General features: G+C 42.5%; 1 long non-coding RNA gene across 1 annotated transcript in view; it reads left to right on the forward strand.

Annotated features, from left to right (window-relative positions):
* The window catches only part of LOC144821788 (uncharacterized), a 260,761-nt gene extending 247,590 nt beyond the window's left edge, over nucleotides 1-13,171 (forward strand). The window contains exon 3 of the long non-coding RNA XR_013608438.1: nucleotides 13,094-13,171. This is a non-coding gene — a long non-coding RNA (uncharacterized LOC144821788). The remainder of the gene's footprint in view (nucleotides 1-13,093) is intronic.
* Nucleotides 13,172-26,691: the final 13,520 nt, after the last annotated feature.

Genomic DNA, 26,691 nt, shown 5'->3' on the forward strand with positions numbered 1-26,691 from the left:
TATTTAAAACCTTTTAAATAAAGAGTGGCAAACTGGGCAAGCTTAGCTACAGACAGACTAATAGTAGTAGTACAGAGAGTCATCATAGCAGAGGCAGTTAGAGGCAGGGATAAAAAGAATTTAGAAACAGATAGTCCAGATCGAAGGATAATTGTTGGTAAAAAATATTATTAGGAAACAGAAAGAATAGTTCGGAAAAAATATGGTGCAGTAAATGTTAGGGAATAAGAATTATTAATATTAAAAACACGAAGACTTACTAGGGCCAGCAGAAGAGCCCTCGTTGTGGTCCTCCTGTCCCTGGTGTTGTTCTTCTGATCCTTCCGCCGACTCAGACCTGTCTTCTTGCCCCTGGGTGCTGATCATGAAAGATATAAGAAAGAGACAATCATTGATGATTGGTGTGAAACAAAAAAAATATTTTTAAAGGAGAGTCAAAAAAACATTTAGGTAAACAACAATTGCAATAAATAAATTGACCTATCTCATCTGGACAACAAGTAGTATCGGGGGATTTGCGGATCGACTACTTATTATTTATCAACACTAATCCAGTCTTCCATTTTGATTCCAGATTACTAATTAAGCCTAAGTAGTATGTACCACCTGACATAGCCCACCTATTCCAGGCGTGCCAATTGTACATTAAGTATGCATTTCCACTTCTTTTAGTCCTTAAAAATGCATAAATGGTCAAATGGAGGACACATGACTACATTTTTGCATACACCAAATTGTTGGTTGATTGATTGATTGATTGATGCTGATGTTCTGCTAGTGCTAAGCCTATTACCACTTATTGAACAAACTACAAAAGGTTCTACTAAGGACTGGGGTAAGCACTAGCAGCACGTGACGTAACAGAGGGGGCATCACGCATACCACTAACAAAATACAAACTCATACTAATAAGTAACTAAACCTAAGTATTAATCCATCCCTATCTCTTAGTGACAGGACAAAGTAAGGACTAAAGTCATTATAGCATTGCGTAAACTAATTTCTCTAAAATAAACTCTTACATATTCACGCTAAGTGAGCGCAAACGCAAAGTTGCAAACAAGTAAGATTAGTAGCGCAAAAGAGCACCTGTGTCATAACAATCACAGAAGACGTTTAAACGTAATTTACCTGCAATGTGAACAGCAGCATTCTAGCTGGTTGAAAAAAAAAGTTATTCACAATATATAACACAGAGCAGAAGAACAGACACAAAGTAGTAATAATTAAATAGTTACTCACCAAGACCCGGGACCTCCACTCCTAGCAGGTCCAGCAGGTCCAGCAGGTCCTGCTCCCAGTCCAGAATATCGGGCCACTGGTGAGTCAACTGGTTCTGGGTGCGCCGGACACCAGAGCAGCAAAACACTGCCTGGCGCACCTTCCCCACCGCTGCCGATGCTCCCGGAGCCCGTACCCGGTACCAGGCCAGCCACCTGGTGCCAGGGTTAAGGGGAGGTGGCGCTGCACAAAGAAAACCAGTGCAGTCAACTTTACCTCCCCAAATAAGGCCCATGCCTGCACCCTTGTGGGGCCGCCTTCTGCAAGGAAGGCGGTCGCAGCTCTGGCTCTGGCGTCGTACATGGTTCTGGGGTAGGCGGGGCGGGAAAGAAAAGGTAAAAGTTAAAAAAGTAAGCAAAAGAAATTAAAAGAGCAGGCAATAGAAAAAGAGTGAAAAAGTAGTTATAACACACACAAAAAGTAGACAAAAACAAAAAATATAGAATCAGGAAAATAGTCTTTGAGATAATAAGTAAAAAAGATTTAAAAAAAAGATTCCACAAACAAAGGATTGAAAAGATACAGAGAGGAATGAAAAGCAGGCCCCAGAACCATAGCAATAGAGTGAAAAACAAGATGCGTGGGCAAGTTTGCGGGATATTTTTCCCCGAGCACGCAAAAAGTGGTGCAAACACGTAAAAGCGTTCCCGAACAGGAAATACGTATCGCAAACGGGCGCGAACATGCATTGCGCGACCCAGAACAGGAAATAAGCATCGCGAGCTGGAGGGCAAGTGAAAACAAGATGACCTCGCCCACAGGCGACCGCATGGGCAAGTTGTCGAGACATTTCCAATGCGATCACACAGGACATATCGCGAACAGGTGGGAAAAGAACTTCCGCGTCTTCGTGATATTTCCGCGTGTTTGCAGAGATTTTTTACATTTTCATGAAGAATTGCGTAGCGCCATTACTCTAATTCCGCCCACCTCTAAAAAAAAAACAGAGGATTAACCGGATTCTGATTTTTTTAAAAAAGGTTATGTAGTTTGGGAAGAAGTAGTGGTGCGAAATGTGTGAAAAATTCCACTGTAAACCCATCTGAACCCTGGGGCCTTGTCTTTCTTGTGTGTTTGTCAAGCGATGAGGAGTTCCTGGTGTGAAATGTCAAATGCTAAAGGAGTAAAATCTATTTGGTTGTCAAAGAAACCTTGAATGCCTAAAAGGCACAGTGAAATATCAAATTCGTAAGTTATGGTTTCAGGCATGTATAATGTTTTATAAAAAGAAGAAATTCATTTAATAAATCTGGATCCTTAAACCTTTCTGTATTTTGCTCATCCATAATAGATTGAATATTACACTTGTTGTGTTTAACTTTTAAATCATTCGCTAAGAGTTAACCGGCTTTGCTCTGTCTGCGCTGAAACTTTGCTCTGGATTTTAACAAATAAAGGGAAGTATTATCTGTCAATTCTTTATTGAATTTGAACTTTGCCTGAATAAGCTGGGAAACACAGTCCTTGGATTTCCAGGAGTGATAGGAATGCTCCAATCTGGTTTATCCCCGCCAAAATATCTCTGATAATTTCATGTGAATTTTTATGTTTTTTTGGACACAAAACCAATAATAAAATCTCTGACGGCTGTTTTGAAAGCATCCCAAATAACGACAAATGGCAAAGTATCAGTTTGGTTTAAGGAGAAATATTCATTAAAAAAAGGAAAAAAAGAGGAGGTAAACTTTGGATCTAAAAGGAGTGAATTATTAAAATGCCATCTATTGGGCATTTTAGATTTTGGCAATATATCCAATTGAATAGAAATGGGAGCATGATCAGATATTAGAATGGACCCCATATCTGCATCTCTTAAATTTGGGATATATAATGTGATACAAAAAAGTGGTCTATTTGAGAATGGGTTTGATGAGCTGGAGAGTAGTATGTATATTCCCTTGTGACAGGATTGCAAATTCTACAGGCATCTTTAACTTATATTGCTGGATGGTATGAAGAAATATTGTATGTGCTTTATGCGGTTTAACAGAGACCAATGAGTTGTGATTTATAAAAGGATCAATTACTTGATTGCAGTCTCAGCAAGAATAAAATCATCATCAATGCAGGATGAGATTTGTTGAGCTAGAGATCACCAAAAAGATGAGTGTCCGTTAGTGGAAGCATAGATATTAAGCAAAGAAACTGAAGCATTCCTAATTTGCAATTTAGTGTATAACCTTCTTCCATCATCGGTCACGATTCGCTCCCTGAACTCTAGTGCCCACCACCAGAGGGGTGCATAGTGTGACTTTCCTGTGTTCTACTATGCTTCCAGACACTCCCCTGCAGGCATATCTAGACTTCCAAGCATTTGGGCACCATTTAAGAATTGACATCCATTCCAAATCCATGCTGGGTTTTGTGGAAGCTAGTCTGCTTATGCTGGATACTCCATTACCTAAAATCCCCTGCTCACTGCTTCATCTCCATCCCAGCAGGCCAAGGAATTCAGCTCACCTGTGGCTGACTACTTCTAGCCTTCTCATGCCTGATGCATGTGATTACTGTGATTTCATTTTGGCCCTAGCTCTCTTCAGCCACCCAAGGTTTGTCATTGTAGCTGTGTACCAGTAAGAACAACCCTTGTTTCCAGTGTTTTCTGGGCTTTAGTTATTGCTTTATTCCTGAACTACAGCTATCCTTGTTCCTGAATTAGCACTGTTTGCAGTGCTACCTTGACTCCTGAGCTTAAGTAATTCCCTGTTCCTGAACCAGCACAGCCAGCAGTGCTACATTGACTCCTGAGCTTTAGTAATTCCCTTTTCCTGAACTAACACTGCCTGCAGTGCTCCTTGATTCCTGAGCCTTACCTCAATTCTTGTTCCTGCTCCAGCACTGCCTACAATGCTACTTTGTTTTCATGATTCCTGAACCTGCAGTATTCTAGTATACCCTTGTAGCTTCCCCATCTGTATATCCTTTTGCAGCCCCTGCCTTTCTTCCTATTTCCTTGGTTCAAGTTCCTAGCTTGCTGTCTTTCTAATCCTGCTTTCTTCCTTCTAATTACCTTGTATGTTTGAACTTGCGTTCTGTCAAGTGTGTTCTATGATTTCCTTCCTTTCCTATTAAGCACTCCTCCTTGCTAGCTCCTTCTCCATCATGCTTGTGTTTAGTTCTACCCCCTTGCTGTTACTGCCTTGCGTGTTCCTGTTTGATTGCCAGGATCCATGGGCACAGCAGACAACCTAGTCAGTGTTTCTTGTTCACTGGGAGTATTGTCTTTCAGTACGGGGCAAGATGGCCGCTGACAGACCGTAAGGAGCAGTCGCCATCCTCCCAGGCTCCTGCTCAGTGGTGATAGCAACGGGAAAATGATAGAATGCAGTACTCTATAAAACTTGTAAAACGGCTGTTTTACGGGATAGTGAAAAGCGGATCAAGTCTATCAAGTGTGATTTGCTGGGTTGGATCACAGGGTAAACCTCCACTTGCTTCGCGACAGGCCCTGATGCAAAGTATGGCGCCACGCGGTCCAAGACCGCAGAAAGATACTCAGAGAGAAAAAGAAAAAGACAGCGCTGCTCTAAGCGATCCCGGCGTAGCTTTAAGCTCTAATCTTCGGTCTACTCTTCGGTCGATGACACAGACCCGAACCCGAAGAAATATGCTGAGAGACAATGCGGATATTGCAGACTATACAGAGGAGGATGAGAATATAGCAGAAGCGCAAAAAAAGAATGAACCAAAATCAAAGGATAAATCGAAGGAGAAAAGGGAGAAACCTCAACTAAATAGAAAAGGAATAAAGCGCCAGAACAATGAGGCTGCTGGTAAACCTGTTGGTAAAGAGGGAAGTATGCGGCAACCTACCCTCCGCGAATCCTTTACAGCGCCCGCCTTGATCCGATCTTCAGCTACAGCGGCCGCGGCAGAATCGGAAGCGGTAACCGCCTCACTGCAGGCAGACCCGGGGACTGGTGGAGCAGGCGGAGCTGTGCATGGTCTGGCATAATCGAGCGCGGCGCCCCGAGAGGCTCGGATAGAGAGCGCAGGTGAAACTGACGTAAAGTCAACAGAGGGAGCCTCACGTTCGTCGAACACACACCCGACTATCCTGGAGACTGGGAGGACGCAGCATGAGCAACACGAGCAATGTGAACAACCTCGGGATGGGAAAAAGCAGGCTGCCGATGTGCCTGAAGATCGAAATCCCACAGAAGTCTTGGATGGGAAACAGCACCCTACGACCCAAGCTGTACTCGCTGGTAAGAAGGGCAGTGAGGGCGGCGAGGGTATTGACAATGTGACTAGCAGTGACACGATACAGCCAGAGCCGATAGAACTTGTGGATGGTGTAGAGAAAACTGTGATTATACAAAATATAATTGATACAGTGGAGTTAACCCCAGCTAGGGTAAATGATGCACAGTCTGTTCCCCTTGCTACTGGCTCTAACTTATCCCTCACTGACCATGCTGAAGAGCGTACTGGAGCCCTACTCACAGAGGAGGGGGGTATGACTCAACAAGGAGACCAAATTGGTGGAGACCAGGGCTCGGGGGCAATCATGAAAGAAGACAGACCGGTATCTACTATACAAGCCCCGGTTGGCTCCATTATGAACCCGGGATCCCCAAGTGACGAATGCTTTTATTCGGTCAATGACGAGGAGGACAGTGATGAGAGAGAGGACTCAATCTCTGAAAGTGACATCGGGGTTTCGGAGACAGAATCAGAGCTGGAATCTGAAGCTATAACCTCGGATAGTGGGGAAACTCATAAAGTGACCACTAAAAGAAGGGGAAAAAGTTTGAAAAATAGATTTAGCAGTAAGTCAAAAAATAATATGAGTCCCTCACATATAGAAGTCTCCAAAAGGTTAGACTGGGACTACTCAGCAACCTCACAGATTTACCAGGAGGGGGCTGCAGCTGTGCCTGACTCTCAACCCAACCCATCTGCACAAGCGACAACGATGGATATGCTGTATACAACATTAAAACAAATGCAGGGGGAGGCTAGAACTGAGTCCCGGAGGGCAAAGCACACTAACCAAAAAATACAAGGATCTCTACGAAAAGTGAATAAATTATATACAGATATGGCATCAAGGGTTACTGAAGTAGAAGCAAGAACTGAGAAATTGGAGGAAGAAGTTGGGAACTGGAACAAATTTCGGAGGGAACAGGAAAAGATGGCAACTGATGTGCATTGGAAACTCGAGGACTATGAGAACCGCCAACGGCGTAACAATATAAGATTATTGGGGGTGGCGGAAGGAAGGGAAGGGCAGGATATGCGGGCATTTGTTATTGAGTTGCTTAAGGGGGCCTTTCCTGAATTAACGGGCTGGGCATGGGAAAGGGAGATACAAAGAACGCACAGTTTCCCTATGGTTCAAAGAAGGGCCTCACCTACTGATAAACCTAGGGCTATTTTGATATTCGTAGGGAATTTCCTTTTAAGACAGGAGATCATGGAGAAAGCTAAGCCTGAAGCTAGACGGTCATTTAATGGTACGACTTTCTTTGCCCGCCCCGATTTCTGTCACGCCACGGTGGAAAGGAGGTGGCAGATGAGGCAAATGATAACCCCTTTTCAAAACATGGGCTGTGAAGCATACTTGATGTTTCCATCTCGTCTTAAGGTGATCGATAAGGGTCAGACCCAGATCTTTTTTTCTGAGATTAAAGCACAGGCGTACCTTGATGAAATCAAACAAAGAAAAGGGGCACAAAAAATATGGTGGTTGCACTAATCCAGTCAAAACAAAAGCATAAAGAAATAGATGGTAACTAGAGCAGGGGAGGGAGGAGCGGCTGACACTTGGGGTTACAGCTGTCACGCATAGGTCAGGACTGACCTATTTGCCTGTAAGGGGGGGTGGGGGATTGAGGAGGGGGGGTACAGGGCACCTGGATGTTTTTTGTTTAAATATTTATGTACAGGGAAGATTTCATGAAATATGTAAAACTCAGAGGGTGGATAGATCACTTCAAGGAGATGATGATAGTACATTGTTTGCTACTGATGTTAACTTGCTGGGACAGATAACTGATGTACATTAATGGGCACTCGCATAATCACTGTAAATGTTTGCAGATTAAATGATCAAACCAAGAGACAGCGGGTGGCAATGTGGCTAAGATCGTTAAATGTGGACTTGGTGTGCCTTCAGGAAACTCATATAGCGGGAGAGCAGGGTCATTTGTTAGATCAGTTGGGATATCAAGTAATAGCATATACTAAGCAGGGTGCTAAAAATAGAGGAGTGGCAATTTTATCAAAACAAAGGGATCTTATAATAAGGAGAACTTGAAGATCGATGGGGAGATGGGTCCTTATAGAGTATAAAATGAATGAGGAATGGATTACTTTAGGGTGTGTATATGGCTCAACGGTAGATGATCCTGATATCTTCGATTTTTTGGATTTGGAACTGTCCACATGGTCACCAACTATTATTATAACCGTAGATTTTAATATTAATGGAGCAGGTGGGCTTGGACTGGTTTCTAATAGGGGGTATCAGGGTAGAAAAAGGAGAGTTTGGTGTGCACTATGTAACCTTGCAAGGAATAATGCCCTGATGGATGTCTGGGAGACACTTTATCCCGATAAACAGGGGTTCACTTACTATTCAGCACCTCATAGGGTATGTGCTAGGTTAGACCACTTTTTTGTTTCAAACTCTCTTCAATCAAAAGTAAAAATTGAAAAGCTCCCACGTATAATCTCTGACCATAACCCTCTTATTTTAACAGTAAGCCTTAGCAGTAAAAGACCAGACCGTATCTGGACATTCGAGAGGGGGCTGCTAAAGGATGAGGCATATATTATCCATTTCAAAGAGTGGATTACTGATTTTTTAAACATCAATAGAGGCAGTACGGACGCTGGGAATGTCTGGGATGCATTTAAGGCAGCTATTCGAAGGGAGACAATAAGCTACAGTGTAGCTAGTCGGAGGAGGGAAAGGCAAAAAGATGAAGACCTCATTAAAGCGGATGAGTTAACTAACAACGTCATAAGGGGAGCATCTCTAGATCAAGTATTAATAAAAATAGCTAAGGCAAAGATGGAGGCGCAGGAGAGCATAGCTAATAAAGCTGCTAAAATATATTTAGCAAACAGGGAGAGATGCTACGAGTTCAATGAATCTGTGGGTCGAACTCTTGCTATACGAACTAGGCAGAATATCTCTACCGGCCAAGTGCCTGGGGTCCAGGATGAAGCAGGAGTAATAGTCTCAGATACAGAGGGAATAAGAAAAGTATTTAGAAAATGTTATTCCTCACTATACGACCAAGAGAATCCAACTGATGTCTCTAAGATAGGTGATTTCCTCCAAGATATTCCAGTAACAATGCTATTGGAGGATGAGGCAAAGGAACTGGAAGATCCTTTTAGTTCTGATGAGATTTTGATTGCCCTGACTAGTCTACCCTCTGGGAAGGCTGCAGGACCTGACCAGATCCCAGTGGAATTATTTAAGTGTTTTGGGACATAATTAAACAGGATCTGACAACTACAATGCAGCGGACGTAGGGAGGGATATCGTTCCCAAAAAGCTGGGCAGTAGCAGATATTGTTATAATTTTGAAAAAGGACAAACCTCCTAACCAACCTGGATCATACAGACCCATTACATTGATGAATGCGGATACAAAAATGTATTCGAAGGCATTGGCGCTTAGAGTTGCCAAGGTAATCAATAGACTCGTGAGTATTAACCAACACGGGTTTATACCGGGGAGAGGCACCACCCATCACATACGAAAAGTCATTACCCTTCTTGATGCTGCAGAGGTAGCAGGAGACCCGATGGCGATTATGTTATTGGACGCAGAAAAAGCTTTCGATCGGGTCTCCTGGGACTTTCTATGGTTTATATTGAGGAGGCTGGGCTTTGGAGGGGGATTGGTGAGAGCTCTGCAGGTATTATATGAGGCCCCAACCGCACGTTTTCGAGTAAATGCTGGATATACACTCCCATTTAAGATCAAAAGGGGAACGCGACAGGGGTGCCCCTGCTCCCCACTCTTGTTCGCTCTTTATATGGACCCATATATACGACGCTTAGAATTAAATAATAATATCTGCCCAGTAGACACTTTCAGGGCTCAATCCAAAATTCTGGCCTACGCCGATGACGTAGCGATTGTGACTCCTAAACCCATGGAAGCTATGGCATTGGTTGAGATGGAAGCCCAGCAGTTTGGAGAAGTGTCTGGTTACGCTCTCAACACTACTAAAACACAGATTATTAAAAACAGCAAAACATACTGCTTAGATAACCGGGTGGTGGAAAGTGGAATATATTTGGGGGTAGCAATCACAGCTGATTCAGACAAACTAGTGGAGGCGAACATAGCACCTATAATAAGTAAAGCCAAGAAAGATCTGGATAGGTTACCTAACATCCATTTTTCAATAGTGGGACAAACTAATATAATTAAAATGATCTTTCTCCCAAAAATGTTATATCTATTCAGGGCTATACCTTTATTATTTGAGGCGAAATGGTTTAAAATTTTGGAGCATATGATAAACCGGTTTGTCTGGTCGCATGGAAAGACAAGAAGGGCATTGAGATTTATGGCACTACCTAGGGAGCGTGGTGGATGGACCCTGCCAGATTTCAAATTATATTACTGGGCGGCATCCCTTCAATACATGGCAGGACTATTAGGAGGGGGAGAAAGCGAAGGACTAGATCAGTTAGGAACCCTAGCAATAAATACATTGGCCTTAGGAGATCACGCTGCGAATCTCTTCTTGAAAATCACTGATCATAATCATTTTAAGAGGACTAAATTTAAAACAGTCAAGGCAGCACATAGGATTTGGATTTCATTTGCGAAAAAGTTTGGTCTTGGTAGATATAACGCTTACACTAGGTTAAAAAATAATCCTAATCTCCCTGATGACATATTCTCAGGGGTGGTCTTCAATGATTGGGTAAGACGCGGGATTACGAAGATGGGTGATATGATGGGAGTACAGGGGGTAATGCAGTTTAGTGCTTTGCAGGCAATATATGGTCTGGATCCAACTCACTTCTTTAAGTATTTGCAAATAAGGAGTTTTATGACGACCAAAATTGGAGGGTTGGCGGGATTTAACTCAAACCCCATTTTGGATATTACAGAGAATGGCACGGAGGGTACAATAAAAAGATTTTACCCTGAATTGATAGAGCATCAAAAAGATGATTTGGAAAAGTTTGAGAATAAATGGGCACAGAAATTGGGGGTTGAGAAGGAATGTTTTCATAAATCATTGGAATTAGGTCAGAAACTCCTGTGCTCAGCACCACTACAGGCACAACATTATAAGACTCTCTATTTATTATATCATACACCCGCCAGGATAGCGCAATGGGGAGGTACAGCTGGAACTACGTGTCCAAGATGTGATAGTGATGAAGCTGATCTAGTCCATATGCTTGCGACGTGTACCCATTTAAAAACCACCTGTGATGAGATTGAACTATTTCTTAAAAACTCATTAAGGATAGAGATCACACTTACTCCGGCAGTGGTGATGTTAGGAATAAAGCATAATGCTACTCAGGTATCTCATGAATATTTTATATTTTTGGCTATGGCTGTTCAGAGACTATGTATTGCCACAGCCTTCAATGGTTAATGAAGTTATTAGCCACATATAATCTTGAAAAAGCAATCTATGCTAGGAAAGGCGCAAATGGTAAGAAAATAGGAAAGGAAATTTGGGAACCTATTTAAAGATGGAGAGACATGGATCCAGGGTAGGAGGGGTTAAAAGTAATGATTCAAGGACTTAATTTATTAGTTTGTTCTGTGATTCTCTATGTTTTGATTATGAAGATATAATAGGAATGTAATGTGATTGTTTATGCCTCTCTATGCCGTATTGCTCAAGTTATACTGAAGGGTTATATGATTTGGATTAACTTTTTATGTAGTATTACCTTATGTGTTAAATTCTATTACCCTATATATATGTGTGTGCCCTGTACAAACATAAAATGGGGGGGGGGGAATCTGAATAAATATATATTAAAAAAAAAGGGAGTATTGTCTTTGAGTTACATTTATAACATCACCATAGGTATCAGCTCCACCGACCCTGCCTTTGCATACATATCCTATATGTGGGTATTTGCAGTCAGTATCTGTAACAGCAATTGTGGGCGAGGCAGTCTTGCCGTGTGGCACTCCCGAATGCTTTATCCCACATTCCCTTTATTGTTAATGTTGTTTCATATATATGTCTTGCACATCCATCCTGTCTGTAGTTTTTCTGAATGCTAAATCTCCTCTTGAGGTCCTTTCTGAGCCTTAACTCTCTTATTCTCTTGTACAAAGCTTCCTCTTTGGATTCACATTCTTCTTTGACTCACTGTGTGATCTTGGGCAGCTTTGTACCCAGTATTCTGCCTACTTTGTTTTCCCTGGCACCAGTTGTTGCCAGAGACCCTGACACATGCCAGTGTCCAGGACTGAGTCCTGACATCATCATTAGATAACTGAGAGAGTAACTTAACAGAAATCAATTTATGACAGAAAGTCAATGCTCAATTTCGGTTGCCATCTCCTGTTTAGAAAAAACTTCTCCTACCCAGCCTTTTTTCAGTTTCAAAGATTCTGTTGCCACTAAATGAGGCTCTTGTATAAGAGCTAAATTGGTCTCCCTTGTAGATAAATGTGTTAAAACACATTGTCTTTTAATGGGATAATTCCAACCTCTGACATTCCATGACACAATTTTCAAAGACATGGAGACAGCGATGAGACTATAAAAGAAAGAAAATGCATAGAATAAATCTCATATCAGCCCAACCATGTATGCATATCATATACCTACATATAGGAAAATGAATTGAACTGAGTAAAGAGGAAAATAAGAGACAGAAAGGAAACTAAAGCAAAGAGAGAGTGGGAAAAAGGGAGAGAAAGATACAACAGTAAAAAAAAGTACAACATACCTAAGAGTATCATGAGGGGAAAAGAAAATGAAAAATAGACAGAGATAAGACAAACAATGCAAGAAGAATAAATAAAAAGAACATACCTAAGAATCCAATTAGAGATGGGGGAGGGTAAGACCACCTGGGACAAATGACACGTCCGAGCACAACGAAAGGGAAGGCGAGGGAGGGCCGCAGCTGACAGGACAAGGAGGAGGAAGAACAGGGACAAACATAGATGATCCTGTAGGGGAAGGAAAAAATTGTTAGTCATAAGGAACAACCAAGCTATATTCAACAATAAATCTGATAAAACAATGCTATAATAATCAATTCACATTGAGAATTTAAACATAACTGTTCGGTTAGAAAAATATCTAGGAAGTTCCTGTGAGTCTATATGGCCTGAGATGAAGATGCTCCCGAAAAATCCATTGTGTCTATCTTGCAAGAATTAATTAAACTTTTCAGTCTAATCGGGTCTTCATAAGTTGTAGTTTTATTCTTATAAGTGACTTTGAAAAGGCAAGAGTGGAAACGACCATTACAAGCACAAGGGATCTGAGTTCTGGCCTCAAGTTGAGAAATGATTTTCATCTGTCAGCTGTATTTTTAGCATAGGCTTGAGAAAAATATAAATTGTTGCCAGACAAAAGAAAATGCTTGGTTGATTTAACTGCTGAAAGGAATTTATGTGTCAGTGTATATAAAAACACCTCTGAGTCACCTTGGAGTGGGAGAAGTAGCCTGCAGATGCCACAGCAGGTGAGCATATTAAATATTAAGGGATGTTTTTGCTGGCATGTTCAAAACATTTGGAATGAAAGACTTGAAAAATGCAAAAGGCTCAGTGCCTTCCGTGCCGTCACAGTGTCCATAAATGCGTACATTATTCTACCTATTTCTATTTTCAAGGTCTTCCACTTGTCTCTGGAGGGAGAAGACCTGGGATTGAAGAGTGTGGACCTTAACTTCAGTGAGCCCAAGTGAAGACACATTTTGTTCTATCATGGTTAGTCTTTCATCCATCTTTGACTAATTCTCATTGAAAAATTTGAATTTAGCATTGGTTTAGTACATATATGGTCGTAGTGAGCATATCTCCTCCAGCAACATATCCAAGGAGACAGGAGAGGACGATTTTGGATGAGATGGTGGATCATTTTAAAGCTTCTTGTTGAGGCCTTCCCTACAGCGGCTGGAGCAGGTAACGAAGAATAAGAGCCCATAGATATAGAAACCAAAGAGTCTTCTATTTTAAAGAATGTGGAAAAAATTATAAAATTCTTTAAAATTATAGAATTCTTGATAAACAACTGCAATGAACGAGCCAAGGAGGGACTCGCCTTTTTCAACTTTCCCATAAAGAAGAGTTATAAAGCCCTTGAAATTTAATACCCAAAAAAGTAGCAGAACTGAGCTAGCGCATGTATTTTAAAATTAATTTTGGGCGCATGTGTTGGTCATGCCATGCAGAAGTAACAAACAAATATGTCGCCTAGCGGATGTGATCTAGTTGATGAAGATTTCCCAGAGGAGCAGAATCATAAATAACAAAGTTAAGGTAAAACGCCATACTAAACATGAAGCAAAAAGAGGCAGCACTATGCCTGTAGATTTTTAAAGCGGTCAAGAACGCTTCTTCAGCGGCATTGTACCGATGTAGAGAACCACTTGTCCTTCAAAATGTTGGCCGTCATTGCTGTGAGAGAGATCGTACCTCAGATTCAAAAGAGGCTGCAGGTCAACCGCGTAGCTGCAAAATACATGAAAGTCACCTCTGGCGCTTCCAGAATACCTGCGTCTAAGTCTGACTTTCAAACCATGGAAAGAAACTGCATCAAAACGCATCCGTACCACGGCACCCCGAGAAGAGCCACTCGGGTGCTGCCATCTTCCACGGGCTCTAAGCCACGCCCCCCTGTTACAACTTCTTAAGGAGTGAAAAGTTTGTTTTGTTCTTATTTATTATTTTCACCACTTCAGTTTTAAGTTCCAATAAGCTTTTTTTCTCTGATGTTGTTGTTTAATGTTTTCACCATGTTTTGTCATTTGTCATAATGGCCGAATTGCAGTTTGAATTGCTATGTAAAAAACACATGATTAGTATTATTATTATTTTTACTGCTACTACTACTAGTACTGTTAATTTTAAGTGAGTGAATAAGAGAAAGTGCATATAACATAACAAATGTAAAGTTCCCTATTTGAAAATACATTCTCTCCTTGAGTCATTTGCATGCCAATACATATGTATAAGACATTAAAGCATATACCATTATCTGATTGCCTGATTTATGTGACTTCATTGCACAGCATTAGCACTCACTTCTTTAATTGATTTTTTTCTGAGATTAAGATGCTTCACAAAGCTCCAAATCATTAATTGCCTAATATTGTACGATGGGGAAAATAATTGTATTTCACTTCGGAACCAAAAGAAATGTTTTGTAGGTGATTCTAGGAGCCGAGGATTAGCAAAAAGAATTTAACATCTGCCATTATGCTGATGCACAAAATGTAAAGCTCTAAAGACAAAGAATAACAAAATAAACTCTTTAGTTATGTTGATGTTGGTTTACATTTACTTTTTTGCATTTTTTGCTTCCAGTGATCTTTGTGTCCATGACCCTGCCCCAAGCCCAGGTACCTACCAACTTCAAACACTAGTGCGCAGCCTTGTATTGAGCATTGATAAATTGCTTATACTTGATGCCTTCTCACTTCCCTCTACATGTGTAACGGTTTCTCTAGATGCTATTTGTAATGTTTGCATTAATTCAAGGGGTATTGGTTGTTACGTGCTCCATGCCCAAATCTACATTCCTACTCCAGAGTGCCATCTCACCCTGTATGTTGACTGTGTGAAATGGTCTATCATATTACCTAATAGTTGCATGCATTGGGTTTTCTGACATTTTAAGGCAATGCTGTCATTACTGAGAGCACCATAAAGGGATTTTAGGGCCTCCAAAGCTACCTGTTGTTTGCTCTGCATTACACTATGGATCTGCACACTTGCCTCCTCTTGGTACAACACTATTCCACAGCAGTGCTCCATGCATTGTTCTGTGTGCCGTTGTAGCAGCCACTACTTGCTGTTTCACTCAGTGCAGGTGGGTTCTCAAATAATACGAATTAACATATCTCCTGATGTAGAAAACCTGGATCAGTCTTTTTTAAATAAGGGGTACAGTACTGAAAAGGCGTCCAAATTCATATCCCAAAAAATGATTGAACTACTCTTGACCTAAGGACAAGAACAATTTTTCCTTGGAAAGGTGAGTTTAATTGACTAACAGACTGGAGTTTGAAAATCAATGGGAATTTCCAATGTATTGTTGCCCATGTTCAGGATATATATTTACTTTAAATGCAGGAAATTTCACAAAAAAATTACAAATAGTAATTATTATTTGATGGACTGTTGGGCTGCAAAAGTATCTCATAAATGATTTTAATAAGGGTTTATACTTTGCATTAAATGGGGAGCACTTTTAGCAACAGAGAGCTATCAGGGCCAGTATGTTATTTCTGGTGAGTGTTCTCTTTGTGAAAAGTACTCATATAATTAATAAAATGTATTCTATAGGAGCTAGACTCGAGACCATATGCTTGTTATTAATACATGTAGTTACTACTGACGGATGACTGACTGACTGAGGTTCCTTTTCTTCTATTGATATGTGGTCTTCTCACAGCACTTGTTAGTTTGTGAGGCACACACTTGAAGATGCATTGAGGATTTGTGATGCCTGTTAGATTGCTTAGTGACACAGATCTAATGGTAAGTTTTTCTCAACTACTCTGTGTACTTCAAGCAACTCCTCTTTTTTTGTTTTCAAGCCACCTTAGCTTGAAGTAGTACATTCTATTTCAAAGAATGAGGGAGATATTTACTACCCTTTCATGCAGGGCAGGTCAGGGAAATGCCTCTTTTCGAATGATCACCCCCACATCACCTTTGTCTCGACTGATGCTCTTGTTTTTTTGACTATGTACACTGGGACTCTGCTAACCAGGCCCTAGTGTATGTGCACTCACCTTTAAAACGTGTTGAAATTGACTATGCTACTAATCGTCATATTTACTTACCTGTACGTTCCTAATATTTAGTATGAAGTGTACCCAGGGCCTGTAAGCTCCATGTCACTACTGGACGGCAGCATACTTTGTACCACCATTAATATGAAAGTGCAAAATATAGCTGCAGGCCAGGATATGACATTAAATAATGTCATCTCTGCTTAGGAATGAGCTGCAAAGCTTTAAAATAGTTATTGTAAATCCAATTCACAGGAAAAGTTATTTTTGTTTTTGTTTTATATAGCGCAAACTTGACCCGAAGGTAGCAGAGCACTTTACATGAGCACCAGTTGCATTACAGACGGACACATTCATTTTCTTTGTTAGGCATGGAGAGATTGTGATTTGATCGAAAAGATCCACCATAGAGGTTTGACTATGTTTAGGGAAGTGGGTTTCTCATCCTGGTGTGGATGCACCCAGTGCTTGCTTAAATACCCCTCACACACCAAAAGGGCCCTTGGTGTCATGCTTCACCATAGGGGTCTTCCCGCTGCGGGATGTGGCGTGCTAGGACCTACGACTACATGGGAGCACTGTTCTAACAATACTATGTGTAGTGATGGGATAGTGAGAGGAAGGGTCTGGAGTAAATACATGTAGGTGAATTAAAAAGGACCTGGCCTCATGGACTTAAAAACCTTTAATAGGTCGTCGAGGCTGGACCTGTTAAAAAGGTGATGCGGAGATGTCCTGCCTATAATGTGCGGATACTCCTATAAAGTCCACAAGTTTCGAAGCAAATGCTTCTTTATCAGGACTGAAAGATCCCCTTAGCACTCACTATGTTGAAAATACCAAATAGGTGTGCTCTATACAAAAGTGATCAAATGAGAAACATGCATGAATTTCAAGCACTTAATACGATACATAATAGTACCACTAATGTGTTCATCTGAAAGAAAAAGTAAAATTTGTAGCGCTTTCCCACGTGCAAACACTCGAAATCTGCAAAAGGAGAATGGTTAAAAAAAAGGGTGAAAATTCCACAAGGTGACTGTAGCGTGTTCTTAGTGCTAATAATATCATGGTCTATCAGTGCAAATACCTGTGGAAAAAAGGGGGACAAACGAGACACAAAAACACGGGTCAGAAATCACACACTCTATTTATGTGGCTAGAGTAATTGTCAAAAGGTATGTATGTACATGATATCAACAATCATTTGGCAATACATACTATGTAATGTAGGAGGTAATGCTCCATGAGCCTCTTGTAATGGGTAATTCTGTTAAGTAAAGTAGGAGAGAGAGGTTCGGTAATTTCTGGCGAATGTCCGATGCCTGCGAACACAAGTGTATTCTTTAACGGCTGTGTCGTACTTACGTCTCGGTTGGCTCAGCCTCGCCTCAAATTATGCCAACCCGCGGCTCCATGGTGGGAGAGAAAACCACAGGAAGGGTGTATTTATGTTGCCATTAATTGTCCTTAGGTGCCTGCACCTGTGTGAGGATGCGCCCCGAAACACCCGGAAGTAAATAACTCGCGGTTGTCAGTAATTGTTCCGGGGGTAAATCTAATCGTCATGTCATGTTGTCATGGTGATGTAGATGCATTGTTGTAAGTGAGTGAAAAGCTGCTAGCAAGCCCGCAGCTAGAGTGCGGCGTTGCCTAGCTTGTTTAGTTCACTGAGATAGAAGAGTTTCAATGATTCAAGGTAGCGGAGTTAAAGCCCCAAGAGGTATGGCTGCAGGCTGAGGGCTGCATTGCAGCGGGTAGCTCTTTTAAAACGCAATGCGAGCAATCTAGTAAAAGCACTGTCCCTTCAAAAACCCTTCAAAAAAACTACGTTGAAAACACAAAAATGCAGGAGTATTTAAGGGGTATGTAGGGTATTCTAGACCAAAGCTTTACATATTGTTATAAAAAATGGCAAAGTCTAAAGGTTCTTGCCAAGTTGAGTTTATATAGAAAGGAGGCCACAGTGTGGTATCTTAGGGGGAGTGCTTAAAACAGTCGCCGCAAGTTATTCGCATTATGTCAACCATAAGATGAGGGCATGTTCAATGGTTGAGTCAGGTTATATGCCAGAAAAATGTGGAGAGTTCATATATCAAGAGAGTTGGGCCAAAGCGATGTCATCATTCAGGCCAGTAATGTTGGTCCCAGATGGAAGACCCATCGTTGTTCCTTTTCTAGCAAATCTCCCTCATTTTGGATTCGTTCAATGATGGTCCACCTCAAATCATCCACTGTGTGGGTCATTGTCAGATAGTGGTTTGCCATTTTAGTCGTTCTTTTTTTGCAGCGTACATTGCTCTTGTGTTCGCCTATGTGGATTTTAACTAGTCTGGATGTCCTGCCGATATATTCCAGTCTGGATGGACGTGTGATGATATACACCACGTTTCTGCGGTTACAATTGCTACATTTTCTTTGTTCCCAGGCCTCTCCATTATTGAACATGATATTTCTGCTTCTCAGCACGTGCTGAAGTTCCAGCAGGGGTGATGGCCCTGTACAGGTGCTAGATTAAGAAAGGGTCCCTCTCTAGAGTTGGTCGCTGTCTCGTGTGGACTAGGATATCCTTCAAATTCCTACCTCTTTTATGGGAGAACATTGGTTTTGGAAAATTGAGGTTGCCACAGTTCAGTATTCTCCATCGTTTGTTTATTATTTTGGACACTTAGTTAGAGTGGCTACTAAAAATGGTTATGCAGATAGGTCTTGGTTTCCTGTTCTCTTAGAGGATAGTTCTCTAAGAGGGCGTCTCTATTATTGTTCCTTGCTTGTTTGAGCCCTTTCCTCACAATACGTTCCGGGTAGTTTTGTTTCAATAGATTCTCTTCGAGATCAGAGGCCTGTCTCTTGAAATCAGTGATTTCAGAACAGTTTCATCATAGACGGAGGTACTGTCCATATGGGGATTTTAGCTGTGCATGTGTCACTGCCTGGGTCATTGTTAGTACATGTATACTGATTGGATGATTAGAGTACTGCAAGGAGAGTGCATAGGGAATTTATAAGTGCTTGGGAATTGGCAGAGTGATTTGATAAGTATGTAGTACTGGCTGGGTGACTGAAGGAATACATGGGTAGTGACAGTGTGATTGCAGCAGTGCATGGGTACTACCTGGGTAATTGAATGAGTGCTTGAGTAGTGTGTAGGTGGTTAGAAGACTGTAAGGGTAGTACTCAGGGGATTATAACAGTGCATGTGTAAGTGCATTGGTCATTGTATGAGTACGTGGATATTGGCTGGATGATTAGAGTACTGCAAGGAGAGTGCATTGTGAATTTATAATTGCTTGGTTTTTGTCGGAGTGATCGGATTAGAACATGGTACTGACTGGATCATTGGAACACTACACAGGGAGCGTCAGGGGGATTGTTGGACTACATGGGCACTACCTAGGTAATTGAAGGAGCAAATGAGTAGTGTGTAGGGGATTAGAGGACTCCAATGGTAGTTCTCAGGGGATTGTAGCAGTGCCTGTGTTAGTGCCTGGGTCATTGTATGAGTACATGGAAACTGACTGGATGAATAGAGCACTGCAAGGAGAGTGCATGGTGAATTTATAAGTACTTGGGTTTTGGCAGAGTGATTGGATAAGAATATGGTACTGACTGGGTCATTGGTAGAGTGCACAGGCAGTGACAGGCGGATTGCTCGTCTGCATGGGAACCACTTGGGTAATTGAAGAAGCGAATGAGTAATATCTAGGTGGTTAGAGGACTGCAAGGGTAGTGCACAGATGATTATAGCACTGCATAGTGTTAGTGCCTGGGTCATTGCATGAGTACATGGGTAGTGATTAGATGATTAGAGTACTACAAGGAGAGTGCATGGTGTATTTATAAGTGCTTGAGTTTTGGCACATTGATTGGATTAGTATTTGGAGGAGGCTGGGTGATTGGAGGAGTGCTCTGTCTGTCTCCCTCTGTCTGTCTCCCTCTCTCTGTCTCCCTCTCTCTGTCTCCCTCTGTCTGTCACCCTCTGTCTCCGTCCCTCTTCCTTTCTCTGCCTCCCTTTCTCTGTCTCCCTTCCTCTCCCTCCCTCTCCCTTTCTCTGTCTCCCTCCTCCGTCTCCCTCTGTCTGTCTCCCTCTGTCTGTCTCCCTCTCTCTGTCTCCCTCTCTCTGTCTCCCTCTCCCTCCCTTTGTCTCCGTCCCCCTATCTCCCTCCTCCCCCCTCTGTCTCCTTCCTCCGTCTGTCTCCCTCCCTCTGTCTGTCTCTCTCCCTCTGTCTGTCTCCCTCTGTCTGTCTTCCACCCTCTGTCTGTCTTCCACCCTCTGTCTGTCTCCCTCACTCTGTCTGTCTCTCTCTGTATGTCACCCTCTCTCTGTCTCCCTCCTCCCTCTGGCTGTCTCCCTCCCTCCCTCTGTCTCCATCTGTCTGTCTCCCTCCCCCTCCCTCTGTCTCCCTCCCTCTGTCTCCATCTGTCTGTCTCCCTCCCTCTGTCTCCCTCTGTCTGTCACCCTCTCCCTCCCTCTGTCTCCCTCCTCCCTCTGTCTGTCTCCTTCTTTCTGTCTCCCTCATCTGTCTGTCTCCCTCTGTCTCCCTTCCTCTGTCTGTCTCCCTGTCTGTCACCCTCCGTCTCCCTCTGTCTCCATCCCTGTCTTCCTCCCTCTCCCTTTCTCTGTCTCCCTCTCTCTGTCTCCCTCTCCCTCCCTTCCTCTCCCTCTGTCTCTCCTGTCTCCCTTCTGTGCCCTCCTCCCTCTTCCTGTCTCCCTCCCTTTCCCCCTCCCTCTCTCTATGTCTCCCTCCCTCGACCTCCTTCTGTCATCTCACCCTGCCTGTGTGTGCCCAGGCTGAGACAGCTTCCCGGGCACACACACAGCCACACCCGAGCAATTCAATGGTCTTTGAAAGACCATTTGCATGTTAATGAGGCATTGTTGTTGTTTCACCCCTTCTAAGAGCTCCTGCAGCTCCACTCTGCCTATCACTGGAATCGTGCCGGCACCCACAGAGCAGCAGAGTCTCTGAGTCGCGCTGTTGCAACTGGAAGTTTTTGCAGACACTCCTAAAAAATGTTGTTTTAAAAACACGGGTTCGATATCTGCAAGGTCCGAGGGCCACCAAGGAAGGCTTGCCTGGCCGTTTCCCCCATTCTGATGTGCACAAGCGATCTTGTCAGTGCTTACACCACCCCTCCTTCCCTCTCTTAGTTGCCTGGCCATTAACTCCGATGAAGTGGTGCTCCATTGGTGGCAGACAAGGGAATCTGAGTTGCAATGGTCATATATGTAGGTGCACTATAGTGGAATTGAGTTAAAAAATGTACAGTTAAGAGTAGACTGGCAGGATGCGTGTCTCCAGAGTCTTGACCAGTGCTTAACCCCTTCCCTGCTCATGACGGAGCCACGCCATCATGAGCCACGGGTGCCGTGTGCTCATGACGGCATTGACGGCGTGGTTCAGTCATGCTGGACCCGCTCCGCCCTCGTGGCACTGTTTCCCCGCCTGTACAGGCAAATTAGTGAGTGGGCGGAGTCGTGACAGAACCACGCTGTCATGAGCACTGTGTGCCTGTGGCTCATGACGGCGTGGTTCTGTCACGAGCATCGCTGAGCCGCACTCCCCCCCTCCACCCAGTGCCGCGGCAGAAATACCGCAGACGCCAAGGGGTTAATCTGTAAAGAAAACAGAAGTGCCACTGGCCTTCTCACCAAGACCATGCACCTTGCACAACCCATTGCCTCTGCCAGCACTGCCAATGAGAGTACCAGCACAGCTATCAAGCAACACACTCCTACCAATGTGACAATTCAGACTATTCCAGGTCCCCCACAGCTATAAGACTGGTTTAGGTGACAGATATTAGTTATTTTGAATGTACATTGAATTAATAAACAAAAGTTGTTGTGGTCCTCTCTAAAATAGACAAACAGCGCCACCATGTGGCAGATTGCTATTAGTGCTGGTATTGACAATTATTTGCCAGTGCTGCGCACCGGAAACCACCTGCTGAAATTAAGCATTGACTGGACACATCTGAAGAGGAAGTACCATGACTTGGAAAAGTATGACACATCAAAATAAATATCAGTAGTAGTTACTTATGATCTACATTAAACTGACATACCAGTATATAGTATTATCATAAAGGTCAACTATATGTATAACAAAGGTCTCTGAATGTATATGTGGCATGCCAGTGCTTTATGAAACAATGAAAATAAACGAATAATTTTTTAATAGAAGAACTAGTACTGTAAACAAATTTTACATATTTCCATGAATATGTATTTATGGCATTTCAAAAAACTTATATATCACAGTAAATAGTTTATTGCCCATATTGAATTACAGCTGAAACTTAAAACGTTCATCAGCAAGAACTAACACCACAACTCTAATAAGGAAACAAAATGCTTAAGTACTTTATTTGAATACAAGATAAATTGCAGACGCATAAAAAATGCAAAGAGTTATTATGATAGAAAATAAGTTCATCCGGCTACACAGGCTTTTTTAAACATTCAACACCTCTAAATGATATGGATGCAAGACCAACTATTTGTGTCTACATAAAGCTAAAATATGTAAATTGTTTAGCTAATCTAGCCCATTGTGCCGGCTGCTATTAGGCAATAACATATATCTGAATACTATTTACCTTGTCAAAACATAACTGCTCAGTGTGAACAACTACATAACCAGGTACTCATTACCATCATATGTCAGATTATCCAGGAAAGCTACCTAAATTGCCTTGAAACGAAGTGGATAGCGTTCCATAATAGGCAGCAATTCAGGGCAGGATACTGCAGTGATAACTAGCACATAAACAATGCCCAGCTTGCACTATCCAGTCTCAGTTAGCAAGCAGGTGGATTTCCTTTTTAAAATTCAGAGCAATAATTGCCTCTTAGGCAGAAAACTCGCTCGCCATTGTTTTTTAATGTTCTTGAGGCTGCTTTTAGCTGCAACACCATATAATTCCTGCTGCCTGTGCACCTGTGTACTTTACACTATAATTACATACACCCCCATGCCGAGGAAACAGAAGATGCTGGAGTAAGAGTCATGCAGAATTGGAATAGTATTGTCCCTGTATTCCTATTTACAAATGCATGCTACAGATTTAAAAACACGCAAACAATTTCTACATCAGCATAAAAGTGAAGAAATATTAGACAGGTCCGTCATTTAGCGACTTCCCATCCCTATCTAACTTGTGTACTGTTGCAGTCGGTGCCACGCATCATATGGAAGTGCTGAGAGCCCAGCGCAACCTTCTGAGCCAGGCGACGAGAGGCATTTAAGGAACGCACTCAAGAGGAAGAGATTTCAGGCCTCTGACTTGCTCTGCAGGATATTTCAAATTACCACCAACCTTGCACTGCCGTCCCTGGGACCCACCTCAATACTAAATTCACCTTGTCAGAACGGCAGAGCAATGGGCCGAGAGAAGGCCTAGTGAGATCATTATACTGTTGCCTGAAACCCAGAAGGCATTTCTCTGTGGCTGGCTGGTGAATCGCATTAGGACCTTATGGCTGTGTTTTCAATTTCTCTCTCTGTTACATTATCAAAATACTAAAACTACAGTCCCACAAACTTTTTAAACTTGGATTTCAATATAATATTCTGGCGCTTACAGTGCCCTAAGGTAAAATATTGTGACTATAATTCATTTTTAAATACAATTTCTCCTTACTGCAGCATAGGCGACTTTCCCCCTTGCACTTGCTGTTTCAACAGTTTTGTTTTTCAGAACAATCTGTTTTAGAAATGGAAACAAATAGATATTGATCAGCGAAAGCAAACATGAATGCATTTTTTTTTGCTGTTTTCCTCTGTAAGCTTGTGACCTTGGCAATGGTTTCTGTGACAGTTGTATAATTGTTTCCCATAATGAACATTCAGCGGGCATTTGGTGTTAATGCTGAGAAAATATCTTTTTGGAGGCAGGAAAATAAGAAATAGATGTTCAAGGTGAATAACCTTGTTTGTATCATAGTGTTTATCCGGTAGGTTGCACGAGCTGGTACAGTTACAGCATATTAATGTAAAGCCTTGATAAGATGGGTGATTTTAGAATTGGAACAAAACCAGCAGCTTTCATGATCTTTATGCATTCACATTGTATGATGCATCCTGAGCATTACATTGTGATATGTTGGATCTCCCAACGTTCTTTAAAAAACAAAATGTGATTATTATCTCTTATAAAACAATTGTATAACTCACACCGACGTAGCTGAAGGTGCAACCTACAAAAGTACATCAGTATTATATATATGTAATATCTGATTACAAGTTGGAACAAACATTTCCAAATATATTCACTGGTACAGGCGATCTACTTGCCAATGGGTGTCTTGTGTTCCCTCTGGTGTTGTCATACATGTGTTAATTTGAGATTGAGAATCACCCCCCCCAGCCCCCGTAGTCGTAATCCTGTAGTATTTCTGCCATGGCCCCCATATTTTATCACATTTTATTGGACATTCTTAAGCCTTGTCAGTTAATTTTTCTGCTGTCACGTATAGATCCAGACCCTTTTTCCATTCCTGTAATGTGGGTGGAGTTGGAGCCCCCCAGTCCTTGTCTAGGTCCCTTTTTCACACTATTATTCTCAGGTTCGCAAAGAGTAGCTTGGTTCTGGGTAGACCATCATTATTTTCTTAAGTGTAGAATGCTTAGACTTGGTAGATTTAACCGCGGACATATTTGGATGCCTGGAAGGTCTCATGACATCAGTTCTTCAAAGAAGGTACAATAAGTTCAAAGAGGAGGCTGTGCTTTAGATCAGCCCCTCCAGCTATTGCCTTTCATGTATTTCCATTTTTTTATGGCTTGCTATTGTTTGGATAGTCTTCTTTTCAACGCCATGGCATTTTCAAGGATGCTTATTTTTTCCCATTTGTGTGCAATTAAGTTTTGATGATAGGGCACTAAGTAGTCCTTTTGTTATCTACAGAAGTGCAATGTACCATGTGGTTGAGCACCAGTGTGTAACATCTTAAATGCTGATTTATTACTTTTTTTGTTAAGAAAGTGATTGCTATTTGGATATCATGATGTTTTTCGATCACCCTTGTTCGTTCATTTATTTAACTTCTCTGTCATGTCAACGTGTTATTGGATTTATATAGTTAACTATTCACAAAGTAAATATGTGCATGCACATCGGCCTATCTAACCCCTTCTTTGCCGAGGACAAAACGGTTCCGTCCTCCAACAAGGTGAACATGTGCCGGGGATGGAACCGCTCCGTCCTCTGCACACGTCCATGAAATCCCAATTCTATAAACAGTAGAGGGATTTTCTTTTTCATTTTTCAGCCTGGGGAGCAAGAGCTTCCCCTGCCGCCCGAGGCATTTTAAAATTTTTTGTTGTCGTGATGATCGTCGACCATGGGACGCTGATTTCATTGAAAGTGAATTGAGACAGGCTCATTGAAAAAAAAGGCTCAATTTTCTGTGGAAAAATGTGCTACGTCAGGGTTGCATTTAGAGCTGTTTCCTGTTGTGGGCACTAGGTCTACCCACACAAGCGAGGTCCCATTTTTTTTAGGCGACATGAGGGAAGGCAGGGTGGAAAGAAGTTTGTGGCTCCCTGCAGATTCCTGAACTTTCCTTTAGAGAATTATGAGGAATATTAGTTTTATAGTCAACGTTTGAAGTTTGCAAGGAGTTCTTGTAATAAAACATGGTGAGACCCATGCAAGTAAGCTCATCCAGAAAGTCCTAGTTGCCTACTTTAAAAAAATGTACAGGTTGACTAGCTTTCCCTAGGTGCCAGCTGAGCAAGGGTCCAAAATCTATGGGAACACAGAAACATAGAACAAGTGTTATTACCAATTGTCTGGAACCAAGGTGGCTTTGACTGCTTGGTCGGGACAAGAAGCTCTGACCGGGCCCTCGGCGTACCCTGGTATGTGTGTCCACAGCCTGTGCTCTGTGGGTCCAGGAGCTCCGACTGGGCCCTGCTGAGCCCAAGGGTGGGCGCTCCTATCCTGGGATCCGTCCAACAGCCTGCTGCACAACTAAAGGCCCGGGACAGGGTTCCATCAGAACCAGGGAGGCTTTTCCTGGGTGGCTGGGTTCAGGAGCTCTGACCGGGTCCTCGCCGGACCCTGGGGTTGATGCCCCCACTCTGGGCTCTGTCCTACGGCGTGCTGCAGCACCAAGGGCCTGAGAGGCTTCCCTGCTTAGTCAGGTTCAGAAGCTCTGAGTGAGGCTTGGGGGACCCATGGGTGGGGGGGCCCTATCCAGAACTCTGCCACTGGACCTGTCCCGCGGTATCTGTCAACTGGATAACGGGGGAGCTATCGCGGCTCATTCAGTGCCTACTAGGCGCACACCGCGGCAATCTTGTGGACTGAGCCACCAGCTGTTTCCTCGTTAGTGCCACGAAACTCTCCGCTCCCTCAAATACAAAGCGCCACCACACGCTTCAGGTACGTGCAAAACGTACTGAGAATTTGCAGCGATTTCTATCCATTCATCCGCCTGCCATTCCCCCACTACCCTC

This window comes from Lissotriton helveticus, chromosome 2_2, assembly GCF_964261635.1.
Source record: "Lissotriton helveticus chromosome 2_2, aLisHel1.1, whole genome shotgun sequence".
Lineage (NCBI taxonomy): Eukaryota > Metazoa > Chordata > Amphibia > Caudata > Salamandridae > Lissotriton > Lissotriton helveticus.